Source organism: Phasianus colchicus, chromosome 14 (assembly GCF_987193195.1).
Source record: "Phasianus colchicus chromosome 14, bPhaCol1.hap1.1, whole genome shotgun sequence".
NCBI classification, from domain to species: domain Eukaryota; kingdom Metazoa; phylum Chordata; class Aves; order Galliformes; family Phasianidae; genus Phasianus; species Phasianus colchicus.
The window spans coordinates 11,175,947-11,199,306 of record NC_143449.1 but is presented as its reverse complement, the minus strand read 5'-3'; the positions used below and the strand labels follow the sequence as shown (position 1 = coordinate 11,199,306).

Sequence of the window (23,360 nt, the reverse complement as noted above, 5' to 3'; positions counted from 1 at the left end):
TTTTTTTTTTCCCCCTCTAGTCTAAAAGCACTTCCCAGCTCTAACCCCAGCTTTCTACAGGAACCAAGGGTGCAGCCCACAGTTCCTTTAGTGTACCTCATTACTGCTACCGCAGTCACGAGTAAGGCTGCCTGGCTGTGACAAACTGCGTGCTGGCTCTGTGATTTGTGCAAGCTCAAATTTTGCACTAATTCACTTATATATACTAGATGGAAAACACAGCCTGAGGGCTGCTATAAAGCATGCTGCTGGAGCCACAGAGAGCGCTCTGCCAGCTGGGGATCGCTGGAGCGTGCCCTGCACGGGGCTGCGGCAAGAAGGGGAATGGAGTTTATGCACTTGTCAAAAAGGCTATGGCACAGAAGCAGATCCAGCCCCATCCCTGTGCCTGGAGCCCTGCACAGCACAGCTGGCAGCTCAGCTCAGCTCCTGCACCAACAGTGATGCAGTGACGCACCCCAAAGGCCAGTACTGCATCTCAGCTGTCACTGCCTCAGTGCAGGTGTTGGCTGCCCCAAATCAGCTTTGGGCTGCTCACTGAAAAAAGTTGTGTCTTTTCCCTTTTGCTCTCCTGCAGCTTTGATCTGCCCTCGTGTTTTGTTTGGGACTGCTGTGCTAGTGTGTAGCTTTAGCTTTCTGCACAACCTGCCAATAGATAATTTTAGAATGGTTTCTTTCAAGAACAGTGAGAGCACCACATTAGCTAACTCCAAAAATGATTACTTGTCTCGTTACAGATAGCTGTTGACCTGTTCCTTTAATGTTACAGGTCTGCATCCCACTGCTCTCTTAAGCTGACCCGCTTCCTTCTTTTTAATGAAATTGTCCCTTTAGCCTTTCTCCTGCATTGCCTTTTCAACAATAACATTAGAAACGTTCTGCTCAGTTCTTTCCTCTGCTAACACCTTGCCCAGAGCGAACTTGCAGCTTCACTCTGTCAGCTGTAAGATATAGATATACTGTTGTCTTAATTACTCATATTTCTCCTGCTGCTCATAATTCTGCTTGTTCCACCAAAGAGCTCTTCAGAGAGCTTTACTGCTTCCTTTCTCCTTTCTTTGGGGGTTTAAAGGTTGTCAGATATATAAACGCTCCTTGTTGCAGAGCTTTGGTTGTGACAGTGTTCTTTGTGGAAGAGATTTAGGGGGATGGGAGAGCTAAATAGGAATGCCTTTACAATTCTCTGGAAGAAGAGAATACACACAGCATTACCTTGCATAACAGAGCATCACAGAGTGTATATGGCAAATTCCATCTCTAATGAGTAGTGAGGCAGCTATTTGTCTGCAGCTGGAAGTGTCAGTGCAATTGCCAGGGGCAGAGGTTTCTTTCCTCTCACTGTCCATCAGAGACTATTCACAGCTCGATCTGGCCTACTGCTATTCCTCTAAATATGCAGCTGAAGAGGGACTGGAAACTTAAAAATGCCATCACTGTGCTATAAAAAAAAAATATGTGTTTTTAGCTCTCTCCTTTATGATTATATGCTACTGTTTCTGTTATTGATATTAATTAATGTCTGCTACTGCCCACAGTCACCTAGAGCAGGCTGACCGCATGACATCTGTGCATTTTTGGTGATGATCTGAGCAACCTTTGCTGCTGAAGTGAGCTCTCCAATGAGTAGCACCTTTGGCCAAAGGCTTTCCATCCTGGCTGTTGAAGTCTGCTCTCAATTTCAGCAGACACCAGCTCTGTGCAGTAGGATAGTTGGCAGAATACGGAACAAAATTCAGCTGGTTGTCTTATTTCAGTTCAGTTCAGCTGGCTGACAGGTTCAGGAAGCAGTTCTGTGAATTTATGTTAATTGGATAAATTAAGAGCCTGTCAAACTGCTGTGGTGGAGCCTGCTCCTGCCACCAAGCTGGGTGAGCTGGTGCGAGGTGGGATGGAGCTGGATGCTCCTTACACAAGTGTGGCTCAGACTTTCTACTCGGGTTCAATTTGCTGATTTTGTTGTAGCTGCTTTTTAATAATTAACTGATGAAAATGCCGTACACTTACATAGAATGAAACAGAGCAATGACAGAGCAATGCCGAAGAACTGAGCACAAGGTTGGAAGTGACCTAAGAGAAGTAATGGGCCTCTCAACAACGCAGTGCTGTGAGTCATGGCCGAGCTCATCAAGGAGCACTGATATGACTAAACAGTCTGCTAGGAGAAGAAATGGAAATAGATGAGAGTACTCAATGAGAGGCATTAGAACTAAAAAGTAATTCTGTTCTGCATGGAGGAATTGCATGGAGAAAATAGCTCTTCAGGTTAGTGCTCTGCTCTTGAGGAGCTAAAAGGAAGAAGAAGCTGTCTCAGACAAGTCAAGTTGCAGGCAAAGTTAGGGCACAGGAAATACAGGGCAGTGGGAGCTCACTTCAAGCCCCTGTGTATGGGAAGCTCATAGTGTGGGAATGCCAAGTGTGTAACACCCAGCCCCAGGCTGGGCAGAGGCCTGCTCAGTTTGATCAAGTGTTACCAGGCAGGCTGCTGACATTGCTAGGGGTGCGGGGGGAGACAAGCGGGTGCCTGACTCAAGTTTTGCTTAAGGTTCACAGTTCCAGCTCTGCCTCCTGAAAGGGGCTCTGGGGATGATAGGCTGTTTGTGACCGTGCAGTGCTGGAGCACTCAGTCTGTTTGGTGACCTTCTGCAGAGATGCTGGATGTATTCCTTGTTCTTGTGCCTCAGTTCTCCAAATGCAAGAGTGTTTCCCAATTACCTTCTCTATACGAAACCAAGGGTTGTTATGAGAACTAGATCTCATGACTATGTGGTACTTGGATGCTATGGCAATGTAATTAGCTGCACAGAAATCTTACTAAAAATGTATTTGGTGCAGGAGAGGCCAGGGTGGGGGCCTGGTTTGGAACGTGAGTGCTAAAGGGGTACATTTCCAGAGCTGCGGCTTCAGCACAGCCCAGCTGCATGAGGCAGGTCCTTGGAGGCAGATGTGGCAGATCTAGGGATGCAGAGTGTTTATTGGCCCTGTGTTCATATGACTTACAATGCAGTACAAACTATTTGCAGCATTAATGGATTAGATAACAGCTTTCCACCCCCAAGAAGCCTTTTGAAATTTTTATGTAGTATCTTGGTTTAAAGGTCTTTTTCATCTGATGTATAACTCGAAGTAAACTTCAGGAAAGCATTATTGTTGCCATTAAATCCCTCTTTTCTTCCTCTTTCTCTTCAAAGTCATGTATGCGTTCAGGAACTTCTGGACCTCTTAATCCAAAGGAGAGAGGCATGGGATTCAGCACGGAAATCAGAACGCCTCTGTTCAGGAAAGCTGTGCTGATGATTCCTTTATCTCTGTTATGCTGCCAACCCCCAGGCTTTGGCTGCCTAGGTCCTTTTGCATTTTTATATCTGTAAGGTGTTTTTTACTCCCTGCCCTCAACGTGACCTCTGTAGCTATGGTTCCCAAATGTTACCCATATTAAATATGGGTATGTGTATAGCATCCACGAGGCACACACTCCTGGGCTGTTAAAGTCCTCAGACTGTAGCTGCAGCTTGTTTAGGCAGCAGCCTGAACACCCCAAAGCCTGAACCTTTTGGAGTTAATAGCTCTAATTAGCTGAAAGTTATTGTGACTACATCTTTGCTACTGTGCTGAGGAAGGAACGCGTTCTGATTAACCTTACTGTAAGCCTACACAAGAAATTATTGGCTATTTTTGTTGGTTAAATGAAGACCACCTTTTCAAATGACACAACCTGCAAAGCTTCACAAAAGATATGGTGATAAAAAGTAAGCAGTATTCAGAGGTTTTTGTTTTGTTGTTTTTTTTTGTTGGGTGAGATAATGCAGTGATGTAATAACATAAGAGGGTGAACTTGGATCGGGTGGGATTTTGGTGGATTTCTTGACTCAGGAGTTGTTCTCTTGTGTTTGTGTTTTCTTGCACGTTAGGACAAGGCACAGTCAAATATATTTTCCAGCCTGGTGAATAAAATGAAGCTCAAAGAGTTTAGCTGAGATTGGCTTCCCCTGCAAGAAAGATTGCTCTTTGTTGCCTGGATCATAATTTTAAGGCATGAAAACTATTCATCAGGAAAGCAGCATTTTAACTCCTTCCATCTTGCAGCCTGATCTATGCTGAGTAAAAAATCCTCATCCATGGAAGTTGATCAGAGTTCACTATGGGCTGTTATAAGTCTATGGGGTCACCTCGATTGCTGTACATCAGTGTGGTTCCGTCAGTATGTTCTTGATAAGCCATCCTATTGCCATGATTTAATCCAAATCTGTTTAATCGTATATAATCCACATAACTCAAACATCCTCACCAAGGATCCAGTTTTATAGCTGTGCTGGGGGGAGGGAAATCTTGTGTTGTCACAAGTCATGCTGACATCAGTGGGGATTCTTATTGATATAGGACTTAGTGCTGGCACATGCGGTTACAGCAAAATTGGGGTTTTAGCATATTTGCAATTTGATGTATTTTTAGGAGGCTATTGCTTTGAGGTAAGCAAGTAGATGAACTCTGGGCCATGTCCAACAAAATCTCTTTAAGAACTGTGCCCGATGGTCATTTCAAGGAAAATATATATAGGAGTCTGAAATTATACGTTGTGCAATTAAAAATTGATTAGCCTTTTGTTTATATTTCTAGTGTAGAAATGTCACTTTATACCAACTATTATCAAAAAGAGCCTGTGTGCTTCCAGGGCTTTCTTTATTGCTTTAGAAATGTTTAACAACAAAATATAGATATTTTTCTGCGTAGGTAACATGCAGGCATTATTGCAGCATTACTGGTGGCAATCACTGTGTTCAAGATACCCACATCAGGTTGCAGTACATTTGTGAAGCCATTTGTTAATGTGATACACATGCAGCCTGATGCCTTATACCCTGGAATTTGAAAAAAAGTCCTCGAACCCGTGAGTAATGGTAAACATCTGAGCAATGCTGCTGAAGTCAGCCCGTGCATCTGTTAACAGTGCAAACTAATCCTTAAAACATAATTATGAAAAAGGCAAAAAGAAAACACCATGTTTCCCAAGCCAGTGAAACTCCATACGTGCTTAATGCGAGACACTGAATGGATTGGTGCATGATCTGAAGGACTGAATCCATACTTGTAAACATGGTTTATTAGTTACCCAGTGAAAACAGTATGTGTGGAACGTCTACACAGCTTGCATACTGCATCACTTCTGATACGTTTTTGACTTGACTTTTTCTTTCTTTGTGGCCATTTTGCAATTTTCAGTGGATTTGTTTTGATTGTAAATAGGCATACACATTAGCTAGAGCCAGATAATTTCTTCTGGCCAGCTTTGCCAGTAAATCACTGAGCTATGTAATTGGGTTTGTACAAAATTATGCACTGTGAACTTGGGAATAAGTAAAACAAACAGAAAAAGTTGATTTTTTGGTACTATCATTTTTGTATAAAAGTTTCTTTTTCACACGGTTTCTCTGTTCCGCAATGTGATCGTTGTGATCATTCTTTCAGTGTTGAATGAAAAGCAAACTACAGAATAAATCCAAGTAAAACTGGTAATAATTTCTGGTTTGGCTTGTAGGTGGAGCTGAATACAATGCCTGCATTTGTGGCTAACTCCAAGCAATACATTATGAAGATGATGTTATTCAGACACACACCCAAACAATTTGATTCAGGCAAATTGGATACGAGACTTTGACCAGCATGAGAAGAACAGGTGAGAACCCTTGAGAGCAGAGCTGAAATAATAAATGTTCTGATGGTCAGGAAAAATATTTCTCCCGTAACACAATAGCTCTTCTATTAGAAACTCAAAATACTAATTACAATCTGCCTAAAGACTTATTATAAATGAAGTGGAGATGGAAACATGTTTATATTATGGGGAAGCTTATTTGCAGATAAGCAGGAAACCAGTCACACATCTTCACAAACATAATTTTAGCTGTTTTAATTAGCAGGTTTGCTTTGATTTAATTTAATTCAGCGATTCCTTCTATCTTTACTGACACATGTGCAAATAAAATGCTCTGACCTGACTTTTGACATCCAGTTTCCTTTTTCATTTCTGTTTTTGTTGTTGTTGATTTCAGCAGTGTTTACGGTGAAATGATGGGGTCAACACTTCCTAGCAGCGTGGCCAACAGATGTAGCGTGGAGATGACAACTGTACATTTTAGTGGTCTTTTGTTACCTCAGCACTGACTGATGGCTGAGAGGCTGGAAGCCAGAATGTCAAAGGCCATCAGATGTCCTAGCAGCCTCTAGATCCCGTTTCTGCTAAGGGTTGAAATGACAAAAATATGCCTTTTTGTGTAGTTGCACGTAAGAGTGCTGTCAGCTTTTTGCAATAGAAAGGGACCCTAAGAAGAAGCCCCATGTGTGCCTTTAGCAACTTATTGTAGCTTCTGGACCAACTTCAGGTTGAAGAGCAAGATTTAAGAGCTTCCAGGATTCACGTATTTAATATTTGGAGATTCAGTAGTTTTATCTAAAAGTCAAAGTAGCTGTTGATAGAAAAAGAACATGTATTATGGCATAAAAATACGGCATTATCTTACTGATAAAAGAATCTGTGGTGACTTTGCTGAGCTTTTGGTTGGTCTAAATGCTTGGAAACCATTTTTTTTTTCTTTATGTCAGGAAAGCAACTGTTCATACACCAGGTGTTGCTCTCCCAACCCCTCTCTTTTTCAATATCTCACAGCTGTATGATAGCTAATTAAAACAATCACTGACATGTTTCAAAGCTGTTGTAGCCTTTAGCTGACTTTTAAAACTCTTATTTGAAGAAGAATGGTGAAATTAATTTGTATCTGGCTCAGGAATGTGCTCTTTACTTGAGCAATGGACTTTACAACATTGCCAACAAAAAGACTGAAATTAATATTACTCTTGCCTTTATCTAGGGTTATTCTGTTAACTGTTTTATACTGGAAATTAATTTCAATATCAGACAGATGTCTACAAGCCATGAATGCAGCAGCTCCAGCATACAGTCAGATAGCTTCCTCTTCATAATCATGGTAAAAATAATAATTCAAAAGAAGTAAACTTGCCAGCACAATTAAATGATTCTGCCTGTAGATAATGGAAAGAGGAAGTTTTAAAGAATGAACTATAAAATGTGTAAGATTAGAAAGTGTCATTTAAAATAGTATTATGTAGTTGTTTCGAAAAGAACTGTAGTTTTACAGGCTCATCTTTCTACTGAGAAAAATTTCTGTGAGATACAGGGACTTTGGGATGGGGGTATTTTTGATGCTGAAATGCTCTGCTGTTTTCTGTTGGTTTTTTTGTGTGTTTTTCTTTTGTGTGCTTCAGCAGCTGGCTTTATGAAACTTGTAATTCATTCATTGTGCTTGCTCTATGGGACAGGACTTTATTCTGAAAATAAATTTACTCCTAATATGTTCTTTTTGATCATTAAAAAAAAAACCCTTCATCTTTATGAATGATTGTGTTGTTACATCAGTGTAAAGTGGACCATGTAGCACAAGTAAACAGAAAATGTAAGGAAGTGAGCAAGAAAAGCAGCGTGTAATCTAAGAATGAAGCAGAAATGTAGTTTGGAAACGTTTTATTGTCATACAGCCTTGTGAGATCCCAGTTTTATTCACATAATTATTGATTAAAAACAATTGCATTTGCAGGAAAAATATGTGCTTCAGAAATAACCAAGATATGCAGTGGCACATTTTAAGCTTCTCATCTGGGCACACAGTTTGTAGGTACAGGCAGAAGCATCCCTCAGAGGTCAGGCACAGGTTGGCTTTCCTTCCTTGTTCTCAGAAGGATATCTGCCTCGTCACACTTCTCTTGGACTGCCCCACAGAATTCATTTTCTTCCTCCTCTTTGGATTTGTCTCTTTGGAAATGTCTAATTCCCTGCCATAGGTATGAACAGTGACAGCTGCAACACACAGAAAATACAAGTTAGGAGTGGAATTGGTTCTGGCTTAGAAATGGCTAATTTTAGGAAAAACATGCAGGATGATAACTTTTGCATTTTCCTCATTGGTTTGTGGGGGAATCTTCATCTGGTGCACACACAGACATACACATAGAGCAAGTGTTTTTATTTATGTGTGTCTAAAAATCTGGAAGATACCGGCTAACAGAGTGCAAACAAGGAATACCAATACTGGCAAATCTAAACCAGTAAATATCCATTCTGACTTTTTCCCATTAATTTTAAAACAAATACCTCTTCCTGTTTGTACAAACATTTCCTGTTTATTAAAAACAACATGATCCTTTCCTCTTCTTTGCTCTTTTGTGAATGTTTCTAACCACACACAGAACTGCAAAGAAATGTACAAATGAGAATAAAAATAAGATTCAAACACTAATCTGCATCTTTGCTACAGCACAACTCAATTTGACAGTATATTTTTTGCCAGGTGGAACAAAGAGCAATAAATTAGTTTTGAACATTTATGATCTTGCATTATAAAGACTGCAACAGACTGTGTTCAAAATCAATTGTCAGAGTGATGGGGGTTTAATAACTCTGGTTCTGTAACCTTTTACATATCTGCAGACCGGGTAAGGGCACATTTCAAGATCTGCTGCCATTTTTCATTATTGCAACTTATATTTGAAAGACCTTTTTGATGCTTAAAAAAAAGAAACAGATTACTTTTTAGTAGAGCTGGATGAATAACTCGTAATTAATAATTCATTTGGTGAATTTTACCTTTTATTCTGTGGGAAGAATAAAAAAAATAGTTGTTAATTTTTTTCATGATTTCTATTGACTAGCTGGTTTTCTAATCAAAACTGGAACTCAGAATCCAAGGTGTGTTACTTATTTGTGATTGATAAGTCACGTGGTATTGGTTTACCTCTCTAATTAATTGAGGACAAATAATTTTATGATTAAATGTTTGAAGATAGCGTATTTTAAAATCCTTTGCCACATGCATGCAGTTTTTGCAAGTATCATTGGAAGTGAAAATCCAAATGTATGAAAATTGTTGAAAGGAAATGCAAATGAGGCAGGAATATGGCCAAATCAGATTCATTACAGGGCACAAATGAGTTTCTGTAGACGTCTACAGAATTTCCAGCTGTAGTTTTTCCTTGCTAGCTCAAGTTCCTATTTGAGAGAAGCCAACTAAATATTGAAGAAAAATATGGGAACAAGGTAAGTAAGAGCTGAAGTAATAGGCAGTGTTCATTAGCAGCTGTATGGAATTTCCCTAGCTCCCTAGCTATTGTATTGCATTTTACAACAGTGAAATATTTTATAATAGTGAAACCATTTGAACAGCTGCCATCTTTTGGCTTTCTCTGTCTCTCAATGGGCAAGTCCAAATCACACCAACACAAGCCCTACTGGGCTAAGAGGCAGGTATGGATTTTTTTATTTTTTTATTTTTTTGTAAATGCACTTCATTTTGGTTTCTTCCAAATAGAGAAAAAGCAGTTAAATATTTCCCAACAAAACACATATATGCAATCTCCAGGGCTGTGCATACCATCTAACTGTCATTTCCTTTGATTAACCTTCACCTGACCTCACTCCCTAAGGCAGTTTCAAATCCTTTTGTTCCTCCATTTAAGTATTGCACTCTATCAGGTGAGTACATCTGTCGTTAAGGCACGGGCCATTTTACTGGAACTCAGCAGAGATGCGATGGAAAACTGTGCAGAATCTGTCACAGATCAGACAACGTGGTTAAATGTGCAGATTTATCTTTTCCAAGAGACAGAGAAGCAGAGTTTGTGCGAATCAGTTGAAGGTAGCTGAATTCTAAGAGTCTGAGTTAATTATTTTATGAATATTAAATACTGAAGGTCAGAAGAGGATCATGACTGTGATAAACAGGACTCTTCTGCCGCAACTCCTTCGTGTTATCAGGAAGTGCCAGTTTGGGGAGGATAAAATTACCAACAGGGAGGACCAGACTTAATGAATTACCTCCTTCACAACAGCAGAGTCTGGCAGCTGCCCAGGTAGTCCATTCGAGCACTTTGAAACACTTCAGGTTGGTGTTTGGTCTCCAGTCCTTCTCTACAGATAGCAAGATAACAAAAAAAAAAAAAAATCCAGAAGAAAGATAACATTTCTAAGTGACCTGTGCCCATAAGTTTCAATCAGCCCAGCCTGAGCTTTTTCGGATGGCATTTTGCAAGAAATGTTGACACTGTGTCACAGTTTGGTACGATTCCTCATGATGGAAAGAAGAATCTAGGAAACTCAAGATGGAAACTCATCTAGGGTGAATAATATGAAACAGATATTACGATTCCAGTCTGATCACACATTTGGCTGACAGCAATGAAGAACAAAGCCTACACTGAATCCTTCTTTTATATTAGGGAATGCCTTTTGGAATGATATTAAAGGCCATGTTTGATGATGTATCTCTGCATCCCAAAGTAAACTGTCCAGTGACTCCCACTTGTTCCTAGCAGCTAAAACTATGCATCTCGATTCTAAGCTTAACTTGACTTGATATCATTTCCTGATAGATTAAAGATGTGCTATTCAGCATCGTATCAATTCCTAGGGATGATGATCAACTCATCTCTTAGCTCAGTCTTTGATGAACTAAATAGGTCAGACTTCCTTGGTATTTCATCATCAAGGGTATTTTACAGATGTTATATGATTTTTGTAGATATTTTCTTCCCCTTTTCAATTCTTTTTTTAACATACAGTTTGAAGTTGGATAAACAGAGTTTAAGTATCAAACATTTAATGTTTTCCACTCAAAACTTGAAGGATCGTACCGCAAAAGGTTTATAATCTATTTTTAAGGTTTTATTTATGCTAGCTCTTTTTTTTCCCCCATTCTAGCGGGTGAGTTGCTTACATTTTGTGCCTCCCGTGGAAGCTGACACCATTGCAGCTGCAGAGGGATGTTCGAAGAGCTGCCAGCACCAGCACGTGGGTGAGTCCGTGCCAGCCAGCAGCACTGAGAGCCCTGCCCACTCTGATCAACTAGTAGCCCTATAACTAATGCCTGGGAAATGTAATTGCATCATTCCACAGGGATTTTAAAATCCTGGTTTTGGAGTAAATGTGACTTGTTATCGTCCCTCCTGAGTTTTTGGAAATCATTCTCCAGAGCAAATGTTGTCTATGAAATCCTCTGCAGAAACAATCTGCCCTCTGTGAGTGTGCTTAGTGACGGAGAGGTGCTCACCTGGTGTACTGAAGAATTTAAATGGAAGAACAAAAAGAAACTGAAATTGCCTTAGGGATTGAGGTCAGGTGAAGGTTAATCAAAGGAAATGACAGTAAAATGGCATTCGTGGCTCTTGGTACATTTTTAATCATTTCTCTCTCTCTCATGAAAGACACACAGGATGGACAACTTTTTATTGTTACACTTAGTTGGGGGAGATTTTTATCTTGTTTAGTTTAAAATACTTGAAAGTATTACTTTTAGATTTCTCCTGTAGATTTGGCTCCTGAAATGTTGTATCGCAGTGCCTTGAATTTATGTGTGGGAAATGGAGAATGTGTGTGGGGGAAGGAGAATGTTAAGAGAAAGCGAGTAATTTTCCCCAGAATATCTCTCCTCTTTCTAATGTGATATTTTTTGAAGCAATTCCAGAAGTCATGAGTGCAGGGAATAAATACTCAGCCAAATATTCATTTTTACACAAATGTCAGGCTAAATGAAGTCCATGAAAGTAACTACTGAAAACAAGAATAGTTTCTTTCAGGCTCTGCTAATCTACAGGTAATTACTCTGTTTTTAAGCGTAGATGTTTTGTATATTTTTTTGGAAAGTTCTTAGAATAACTCTCATAATTACAATGAAACTTTGAAATCATGCCCAAGTTTGTGGGCTGTCAGTTATATTCTGATTTTACATCTGTGAAAAGGCCCCATTTAGAAACCCTTGTTTTCAGAGTTCGGAGTTGTCATTTTGTGCTATTCACCTGAGGTAACTTTGGCATAACTGCAACAGGAACAGGAGCAACTTTATGTAACTTATAACTGCCTGAGGCAGCTTTTAAAAAATGTGAGCAATGCATTTTTTTCAAGTATGTTTATATAGCTCCCTTCCCTGTAATGCAGAGAATCCTAAAGAGTGTATATTAAACTCAAACAGCTCTCAATTGTGGTAAGTTGGCTGTAGCAAATGTATTCTCCCTGCTCTTTAGATCTTATGCTACGAAGCATCATGTGTAGGCTACCTGCAGCCAAGACCTCACCGTGTTAAACCTTCTGAGGATGCCTTAAAGAAAACACAGTGCTGCAAACCCATCTTATGTTATCACCACTGTGAGTTGCAGTAAAAAAAAGTGATGTTTTTTATAGGTATGCTTCCTCAACATTGCAGGAAAAAAAATCTGGAACTCATTTCTTTGAGTGTCGTTGCGCTGTTTATTGCTGTGATTGCTACTGGTAATGTGGCACTTTTCTGCCCGATCCCACAAAGCGAATGCTGCCACATGGGTGCCATATGGGATCTTTGCCATAGAGCTGATCAGGGAGGGAAAGGCCCCCTCCACAGCACAAACAGAGCTGAGAAAAGCACGTCCAGCAGTTATTGGAAAACAGAATCAGATGAAAGTGGGAAAAACGTATCTGAACTCATTGGGTGGAAGTCGAATCCAGTCTGCCTTTCAATTTGGGGACTGCAGAACCCAAGCACCTACAGATATACAGGGGAGGATAAGGGACCTCAGCTGCAAAGGCTGAGCTGTACCCTAGCTCTGCTGACGCCAGCCAGCAACCAGACATAGATAGATGGCGAGTTGGGCATCTCCATGTTTACAGGGCATGACTGTGACTTTACGATGCTGTAACAATACCAGTGCTGTGTTTATAGACCAAGTTTTTCAAAGGTACTCGGTGTCAGCTCGAGCTTCAGACTATCTCACTCATAACTTGCCTGTCTTGTAAAAATTACGTATTAGTGATAGAAATATAAATAATTCTTGGTGAGTATTTGGCAAAACAGGGGGATCAGCTTAAGGAACATGAGAGACCGTTATAAATGAAACCTGAATTCTTGAGTTGAAGACAGCATTAACTGATGACAAGTGGAAAACTAACTGAGGAAATGGGATTTTTTTCATAAACAATATGACCTCAGATTTTTGTCTGAAGTAAATACTAAAAAATCATACCAAATCGTATACCTACTCTTAAAACACCTAGTAAAAACATTGGAACTATTATACACCTGCACGCTCAGACTGTTCAAATTGAGGAAGTAGTAGATAGATCTGAGCATTTTTATTCCAGCCATTCAGACTGTCTCCCAGAATTAGTAACTTTCTTCAAAGGTTTATTTTTAAAAGTGGCTAAATTTGTTTAGTATTTCATTTCTACAGACTGTTTATTTGCCTCCTGAACCAGACTAACTGTGCACCTGCCCTGGAAAGAAGTGTTGCTGTGAAACTGCTCTCAAGCAGTGGTAGCTCCCGTCGGGCAGCCTTGAGAGGCTTTGGACAATTTGCTGTGGCCACCTATGGTTATTAGTTAGAAAACGTGTCACTATTTTACCTTGGCATCTGTTCAAAGTACTAACTCTGTGGATCAGTGTCTTTCTGATGAGGAAAGTAGAATCCTTTTTTGTCCCTGGTGTCTGAGTAAATTGATATCAATACTCTAATGAAAAGACAACTGTTGTCAGCAGAAGCAAGCAGCAAGAAAATCTGGGGCAGTAGGTAACTTCGTGATGTGTTCTCCATCCTCAGGGACTTTCAGTGCTCTGAGGATTAATTTTCCATTACATACACGTGTGGTACTTTTCTTAAATACACTTCCACTAACAACTCAATACTTTTTCCAATTACAGTAGCATAAAACACTCAACTTTTCTGTCTTTCTCTCCCTTTGAAGCCAGCACTTTCAGCATTGTGGACATTGTTACTCCCTTGTACTCTTCCTTAAATGAAGCATCTTTTTGCTGCCCAACGGAAGCCATGTTTTTGAGCAGAGAGCATGCTGTGAATCCTGTTGTGGATACAGGTGGAAAAAGATCTTTGGAACTGCACTTCTGCAGGGATTTATTTGTGAATTCTCATCTTCATGATAGCTAGCTTAGTCTCCTGCAAATACATCTTATGCACTAGAGACTTTGTGTGAAATGCCTTATTTTAGTTGAATTGTTTCATACTTATTTCCCATATAGTAATCCTATGGACACATCCATGAAAAAAAAAAACAAAAACAAACAAACAAACAAACAAACAAAAATCAGAGCATTTTTACCTGCTGGACACACCTGACTATAGCTGCAAGGAACAAGAGCAAGATAGAGCAAGCCAAAAACCCACACTCGTATAAACCTGAAGTATACAAACTATAACAACATATAAGCCCACGTTATATAAATAAGTTGGATGTAGAGCTGGGTAGCAATGTGTTACAGCCTGCTGTAGGAAAGTGAACAGGAGCTCAAATAGTTTGTAGTTCTCCATTCAGAATTGTAGTCAGTTGGAGAATAAAAAATAGCTAGCACGAGGATGTCTGAAAATTACCTCTGTGCTAAGGACAGCCTGAAGTATTTGTGAGGTTATCGTCACCTTTGTAAGACGGATCAGTGTTGCCAGTCACACAGTATCACTTCTGATAGAACAAGGCTTTAGAGGGCTTCTTAGCCTGGGGACTCACTGAGCCATTTTGATTTTGTTGGCACCAACAAGGAAGAGACGCATTGATTTTACAAGACAGCTCACAAAGATCTGTACAGAGATCTTAGACTTGGGAAACAGTAAACTAACTGTTCGTCTTGAAAGAAAAAATATTATTTTATAGCAAACTCTTTTTAAATCCTGAAGAAGATAAACTGAGAATGAGGAGCAATGTCTGTAGAAGGGACTTGGGCAGACACTGAATTTCACACACTCCTTGTGAAGGCACCCGGCAGGCTGAATTCAGCATCTGAATTCCCCAGTCAGAACAAGGCTGGGCCCATTGAGCTGCTGGGATCCGCTGGCAGACGAGGCTGTCCAGCTGCTTTCCCACACATTTTCTGTCTCTTTTCTTCCCTGGGAAAAACAGGTAAAATCCTTTCTGAGGCAATGTTTATATGAAATAAAACCATCATGTGTTAATGTACAGTACATAAATTAATCTGAGTTTATCTCCTCTGTTTTCTTCTGCACCTCCATTTTATAAAATTGAATTGGAAGAAAAATATGGTTGCAAAACCTGATTTTTGCCTCAATTCCGATCTTCGTACAGAACTATCTGACAATTAATATTTGTGTGTACCTTTTGAAATATCTGACCTTTGGGGAGCTGACAGAGCTATAATATTAGTCTTTGTATGCTAGCTTGGCTTTTAAACTCTCTGCCTAGTGGATGTAAGTTCAGTGGATACAGATCTGAAACTTGATTTCCTCAGTATAGCTGCATTAGCATTCAGCTGTGGGTATGTAAGATAATAGTATTAAAAGCAACCTTCCATCCTGTTGTCATGGATGCAGCACAGCCCAATCCTGGTAGCGGTATACCACCAGTCCTTGTACAATCTCATTTTTATCTACAAATTTTAATTTAATTACACCAGAAATTCTTTAACTATACATAATATATGGTTTTATTTTTGGTTTCCAGCATTAAAATGTAAGGATTGAGCAGCTCAGGTTCTTTGTCCAGTGCTCATTTTTTTTGCATTCCAAGTATCTGTCAGTATTAGTTATGAGACCGTGTGAAATAAGTAGCCATGAAAGATGCCTGCTTTTATGACAGAATGAGTGGTTTCATGAATTTTAAAGGAGCACATTTGTATTTTCTGTTCTTGAACTACACGGGCCACTCACAAATATGACAGAAGATAATTGTTTGAGGAATTATGATGCCTTTCAAGATTTTGCAGGATATTACTATTTTCATAATCTTTCATTTATCAGGTTATATGGCTTGATTTATTTATGTGTGTAATTTGGAAATTAAAGTACTCCCATTCTGTCAGCATAGGTACATGTTTTCTCCGTACAGCTCACACTCCTGTTAGCAAAAATAATGAATGTGCTAATTTTTTTGTCAGTTACTAAAGAAACGCGTCAGAATTGGAGGATAGTCAGGTATTATCCTGGACCACGTGAGGCAATATGGAACGGTACGTAGTGCTTCCTCAGTGCCTCAGGATCGCAGCAGCGCGTATTTCAATATAAAACACTAACAGTGCCACCAGGCAGTGCATGTACTGCACTTTGTTAAGATTTAAATGAATGCATTGTTAGCACCAACTTCAGCAGGGATTTTGTGTGAGCGAGTAAAGGCTTCAAGCCTTTAATTGACTAAGGAAATCTTTTTAGTTGTGATTACAGGGACAGATACTCAGCTGGTGAGAACTGATGGTGCTCCATTGAATCAATTTTCATACCCCGTCTGAAGTCAATGGAGCAGTGCTCATTTATAACTCGGTACCTGGTCCATTATTACAAAAAGACATTTCGAGCTTGGTATTTGAGTGGTACAGTAACCTTTTATTGCAGAGCTGCTTGACTTGTTTCTTAAAAATTTCATCATAATCACCGGTAAAATCCTTGGGCTAATAAATTTGGTGTCACAGGCTGTTTTCATTTAGTTAGGAGTTTGAGTGTAGAACCCTATGGCTGCATCCTGTTTATTTGAAAGGATGCTTACTTTTTTTATTTAACAGGCCATTGTCTTTTTAAAACCTGAAATGAAACATCTCTTTATCTGTCCTCTTCTGGCTTAGTCATGAAGTGTTTGAATGTTTTCTCTTGGCAGTTTTACCGTACCTTACATCCCGTGATAACTGCACAGTAGGATTTGATTTTATGGTAAAAAACTTCTGAACATCTTTCCGCATCATACATATTCGTGACATCTGAATTTTGTTGCTGAAAATCCCCTCTCAAAATTCTGTGCACGCCCATAATTAAACCACTGTGAAGGTGCAGTCAGGAAAACCAGGCATCGATGTTATGGAGTGAAAATTAAAGAGGCAAAACATCAGAGTGTCTACTGTATGTGCCTGCTGTTAGACACTCAAGCATGGAGAACAGGATACACCTCTATGGATGGATAGCTTTCCTTATTAAAAAAACACAGTAGGACGCACAGTAGGGGAACACACTAAAACAAGGCTTTGTAGTAATTTCCTTGAAAGAAATTTCCCAAGATAGCAACTTGAAAAGCTTTTAATCTTATGACTAGCTATATAGAGAGTTTTACTGTAGGTGGTATAAAAAAAGCCATTAGATTGCTGCCGATCTGGTGGAGTTTGTCCGAAACTGAAACCTGTTCCCTTGTCCCCTCACCCTCAAGAAAAGGGTTGGACTTCCCTAGCAGCAAGATGAGAGAGCTGAACAGATTCACGTGAGTTAAAATTCACGTCTCTCAAGTTGGAAATTATCTTAGAAAATGGAAAACCCACCTTCCCCACCTGAGATACCAAACGTGCTGCAACTGAAGTGATCCATGAGATTAAAGTTTCTTCTACATACCTAATTTGAAGCCACTGTTGGACTTTTCCTATTGTCACTCATGCTTTTGAGCTGTTGTTTTATTTGGTTCTCTGTCCACTGGGAGGAACATAAAAGTACTGTTCAGACTGTGTGGCTATGTCCTACAGACTCCATGCATGGTGGTGTGCTAGCAGCATGCTCGTTGGTCCTCTCTGCTTGTGCTAACTACTCAGCATGACTATTGATCCACAAAGAAGAAAAAATCTGGAGAAATCCCATGCTGGAAGGCAGTTAGATGTACTATAGCCTCACCATGCTGGCCAGGGTTACTTAGTGCTCCACAAAGCAGCCCTGTGATGAATGAGTACCTCCTTCCATGGGGCATGCTCTGCATTTTGGGGTTGTGGCTATGAAGGGGCAGCCCCAGAAGCTCAGTGCAGGAGGTGCAGCGCAAGGGTTCAATACCTAAATGTGTGTGAGCATCAGGGAAGAGACTCAACATCTTGTGTGTGCCTCGTGTCAGCTACTGAGAGCTGAGAACAGGGAACAAACATGTCTGATAATGTGTTTCACATTGAAATAATTAAAGAGAATTGTTGCTGGAGGGAAATGTGCCTTTAAAAATTAACCCTGACATCTCACTGACAATTTGGCTTGTTACAAGAGATCTTTTTTTCTGTAGTTTTACTAAACTCGATATGCATTTTTCAGCCCCTTAGAAAATGAAGAGCCTTTGAAAACTTCCCTGTATGAGTAGTCTGTACTTATGTGAGCAGTGCCATCTATTTTCCACCGGACTGTTCACAGGACTGATGTTTAAAGGCTCAGGTCTGTAGTAAATGACACATTCTCCTATGCCCTGGAGCCTGAGCTAGTTATTATTGTTTGAATCTATCTCCTGATTGCATATATTGCAGTCTTCTATCACACAGGGTGCCAGTTTTGAACGCTGTTCCTCAAATAGCCATCAAGCAGCTTGCTTTTTTATTTCTTCTTATGGCGAAACAAGCCTCAGGAAATTGAAAGCTGTGATTTCCATAAAGCACTAAAAGTTTAAAAACGCTCTTCTTGGTGGATCTGACTATTTGAAAACAAATGTAAGGCATATGAAAGCACTATTATTTGTTTTAAGAATTCTAGATATGACTAGCAATTATATTCACATTTTTGTGTTTTGTAGGAAGTTGGAAGCAAGTATTAATGTTCAAGAATATTTTTTATTAATCACGTTATGGCTATAGTGACTATCAGTTCAAAATATGCAACTATTTATCGGGGTGAATTCCAGTATTTCCAGTTCTCCATCTGATCTAAATTTGTTAATCCACGGCTAGGAAATTCTGAGTTTCAATCAGCTTGTTTGATCATTTTCTAACTAATGTTAAGCTGCATTTAAATAGTGTAAGCAGAGCGTGTGAGGTGGCAGGATTGGAGGCCTGATGTTCAGGCTGCTTTCATCTGTTTGATGTTGCTTGAACTGCCTCGAATTGTGAGCGTGTGTGTGTGTGTGTGTGTGTGTTTAAAGGGCTCTCTGCCTTCTGTGTGCCTGCCAGTCAATGGGAGGAATTCAAGTACATTATTCCAGCTGCGGTGGCTCAGAATTGTGCAGTTCTCCACCCTGAGGAGTGGTTGAGGTGCTGTTAATACAATTTTCAGCTTCAATTCTGCAACTAACAAAATAGACATGCAATTTTTCCTTGATAGGGTTAAGAGATTTTTGTTTTTAATTTTCTTTTGAACAATAGTGTGACGTCTGACCTCTCAATAAGAAAACACAGTAAAATACAGAGGAGCTAGAAAACATTTTTAATTTGTGCACTCCTATTTGTTGTAACGATGGTATACATCAGGTGAGAATTTGATTCCAGGCTCAGCACCTCCTTCCATCCTCGGTCAAGGGGAAGAGTTTTAACCCCTCATCTTCTGTCCCACTGAACTTCTATCGATTTGGGGACCTTGGGTGCAACCCTTCAGGGTGCTGAGTACCCCAGTGGCTGCTTACATTGGCAGCAGACAGCTTGTGATACTTCTTAGAACTGGACACTTCATTAGCTAAAATTAAAAACATAAAATACCTTAACAAAATTTCTCAAAAACATTTTTCTTGGCGTAAGAAGGATTTTTACTCTTTTCTATAAAAACAGCAACTGAAGAAGTATCTGCAAGCTGCTGTGATGTTTGCTATCAACCTAGCTGTGCACAACATTTCTGGTGTGTTCTTTCTGGCTATTAAAACCTCATTAAAAAAATTAAAGTCTCCACAACTTACAATATTTTCCATTGAAATAGCATGTTAACACATTTCTTTAATCAGTGTGTAACTGTCAAGGGAAAGAACAATTCATCTAGTATATGCATACATTAGAAAAAAATTATCAGATTTAATTTTATTTGTTTTATATTCAGGGCTTTTTTGAAGGAATTCCTGCAGGGAAATGGTTAATCTATTTTTAACTAAAGCTTACTTTTGTAATCTATCCAGTGCTTAGAGTTCTGTCATTGATCTATGATTTATGTGATTTAAACCACCTCTTGGCTGTAACATTGGTTTCTATCCAAGATGCTGAGCTGAATACTAATTACGAGATCAAATTTATGCTGTTGGGCTAAGCAGCTGAAGGAGCTTTCCATGCAGGACTCCCTTAAACCATGCCACCGTTAAGCACTAGTGAAATATTGAGGGGGGAGGGGAAAAATACTGGAAGAGTGGAAGAGAGAAAAATATTACAGGAAAAGTGTCCTTTGAAAGCTTTATTTTCAGTTCAGTTGAATGACTGTACAGAGCTATATGCAGATATTCAGCATGTATAAGTCTGTGAATATGCACGTGGTTAGGTATTTCCAGCAGAACCTCACTAATTCACCCTAACGATTGGGAAACCCATTGAGAAAAGCCAAATGGCATGAGTAAGCAAATGAATAAACAGGACCGAAGATATTTTATTTCAAACCGTATTTTATGCCTTTATTTTGACAAGTATCATGTTGTCAGAATGATTTATGTGATTTCATAGCATATCAGTAAATGCACTGTGGTATGTTTTCTTACAGTAAGGAGGTCTCAGTAGCAATAGCTTCGCTTTACCTCTGCTTATAGCATCTTGGCTGAGAAATAAGCCAATTTTATAGAAAATATAGATCTTAGGGTTTCCTTCAGTCGGGAGGAGTAGTGCTGTGCTGCTCGCTGCTTCACCTTGGCAGGGGAGGTCGTGGTGGCAGCAATATCCTGAGTGCTGGCAGTCACAACATGTTCAAACAGCTCAATGCAGTTTGAGTGAAAATGGAGTTTTCCGTAGGAATATTGTTGATCACTCTGCTTTGAGACCAAACGTATTCCAGCGACTCATTTGACTTTCATCCGTGCTGGTGTAATGTTGAACTGTTTCGTTTTGAGGATGCAGATACGTTTTAATTTGCTCAGGCTCCCACTTTGCATTTGTGGTGTGGTTCTCACGTTTGTTGCATGCTTTGCTTTATGTTTTGTTATGTTTGGATTGTTCTAACGCTCTCTGACTACAACACAGCGCGTCATTAAAATGGAACATTTTGATAACGTGTCCTCACCACTTCAATTTTACAAGAATCTTTTAAGGTCCCATTTCCCTCCTGCACAAAGGGACTGCTGGAATACAGGAATTTCTCACAGAACTGAAATTCCGGGTTGCGCCTATTTATCCCTTCCTTTTCACTTCAGAGGGGCGAACTGCCGTGCCCTCAGGGCTCTGAGGTGGCCAACAGAGCGGTGTGTGGATGCAGGTGATGCTCGGAGGAGAAGGCTTCGGATCCTCTTTTGTTTTCCCTCTGACATCTGCCTGCCCTGGCAGAGGGCTGTTCCCAGACCCCTTCTCCCCGCTGTGAGGCTGCAGGGCCCCCCCTGCTGCCGCGCTGCAATTTTATATCACTGCTGCGGTGGTTTAAAGCCATTCGCGCTCTGCCTCCATGTGAAGCCATTGCCTTGAACCCTGTTCAAGTGGCTGCGTGCAGAGGTTACGGCGCTGTGCCGCAGCCAGCAGGCCGCCGTGCTCGGGCTGTAGGAGGCCCTTTAGTGGGGAATTAGTTCCCTTTTATCCTCATCCTTGCTCACTTCCAAAACAATACCCAAAACAAACCAAAAAAAAAAAAAAACAAAAAAAACAACCAGGAACAAGTAAACAGAAAACCTTGAAAAACTTTCTTCCAAGGGCACTTTTGGATTAATGCTTCCCTGTTGCCTATCTGCTGCTTGCTGTCTCCTTATTTTTCTCAAAGTGGAGAAAATCCTATTGCAGCTAGATTTTTTAGCTTTTAAAAATCACATTTGTTTATACTCCACGTGATGTCATACTTGCTTTCCTCTGCACATTGTCATAAATAATCTTCAGTACAAATAATACGCATTGCATACATTTGGATGAAGGTGTTGGAGCATGTGGAGGTCTGTGCCATGTAGAAGTGAGATGGGTTTGGAAACAGTTTTATGAAGAGGAGGTACAGTTAATCAGCACACCTGTGTGCATTGTTGTGTAAGGCCATCCTTGCCCACCCCATCTGTAGGTGCACTGGGTTACACAGCTTGATGCACTCAGTGGTGGATTGCCCTACAGTCTTACATCTGCAAAATGGAGGCCATGAGAAACAATCACAGTGAGCCCACAAACACTGCAGCAACTGCACATTGTGACTGTAATTGTAACTGGGTCGTTTTGCAAGCTCCCTGTAGCTGGGGGGTGTGACTTTGCACTGTCATCAGAGGAGGTGTTGATCTCAAGTGAGAGTAGATAAAATAACATGAGGGAAGATGGGTCTTCAGTTAATTGCTTTCATGGTCTGAAGGACTTCAAAGCAGTGTGCTACTGAAAGCCTCATTAAAGAGATTGGATATTTTACTACACTGGGCACCATCACTACAGTAATCATGGCTGGCTCCTGCACATGTCCCTAGTGCCTCCAGACACACAGGTCCACAGCCACGTTTCCTTCCACTGTGTAAAGCACCCTCAGGAGAGCTCCACGATAGCCTTGGTAGAATGACTTTTCCCAGGTTGAGAAGAAGAATACAGCTGAAGTTATTTTGGGGATTCTTGTGCTAGCTCTGCTGCATGCATGCACGTGTGCTGGGGTTTGTCTGCTGACTGCTGCCCAAAAGTCTTTTGCTGATATCAAATATCCCATGGCTCCATTCTTCCTCTAAAATTTTATCCTGTTCCTCCCAAAACCCTCATTCAACTTTTCTGCTTCTTTAATTTTTTTACTAAAAGACCTATTCAGAAACTAAAAAGAAGAAAGTTGGTTCCTGTAACTTTATTGCAGGTGTGTGAATAACCTCTTACCTCAAGAAAATCAGTAGTCTGATACTACACAGGTGGTCTTCTCCTGGAGTGATAAGTGCCCTCATTGCAGAGCAGCTGGTGGGAGGTGTGCTTGGTGTTGGTGAGAGTATGGCAGCTGAGTTAAAATGAGGCTGTAACTATACCTAATTTTCAGAGTGCTGGAAACCTATGCAAAGCAGTGAAGTAGAAATCTAAAAGAAAGGTGCCTGATCTGGTGAACTTCTTCCTTCCAGTTGTCATTGGGTCTTTGCACTGGTGCAGTCTTGCTCAAAAGCAGGAAAATGATGGTCAGTATGGGATGCATGTTTTCCTAGTGCTTATTGTTTCTATTTATGGCTTTATCAGGGTATATCTGAGATTTCCATTAAAGGTTTTTCTAAAAGTGTGACAAATGCAATCTTGAGTATGAAAGAGGAAAAACTTTTTTGCAGTATACAGATAGATTTGCAAGTTGACAAGGTTTTTGGTTTTCCTTAACCCTTGCTAACATATCACAGCATTCTGTTCTTTGAATACTGGTGTTGATCCTCCTGGGTCTACAAGAGCCTTTGAGACACAGCTAATTTTTTCTGGGCTGACTATAGAGGCTTGTGATTGCAGATCTGAATGTCCCTTTTTCAACTCTGCTACCAGTGACCCACTGCATAGTAAGTGTCTTGCATTATAAAGTGGTTATTCACAGCGGGTTTTGACCAATGCTATCTGGAGAGTGGGAGATGCCTTCCTGGCAATGGG

At 40.2% G+C, this 23,360-nt stretch overlaps 1 long non-coding RNA gene across 1 annotated transcript in view; it reads left to right on the top strand.

The window, feature by feature from the left end:
• LOC149916015 (uncharacterized) overlaps positions 1-23,360 on the top strand; it is a 75,625-nt gene that overhangs the window by 16,146 nt on the left and 36,119 nt on the right. Inside the window, exons 2-3 of the long non-coding RNA XR_016471068.1 lie at positions 5,534-5,671; positions 10,763-10,856. This is a non-coding gene — a long non-coding RNA (uncharacterized LOC149916015). The remainder of the gene's footprint in view (positions 1-5,533; positions 5,672-10,762; positions 10,857-23,360) is intronic.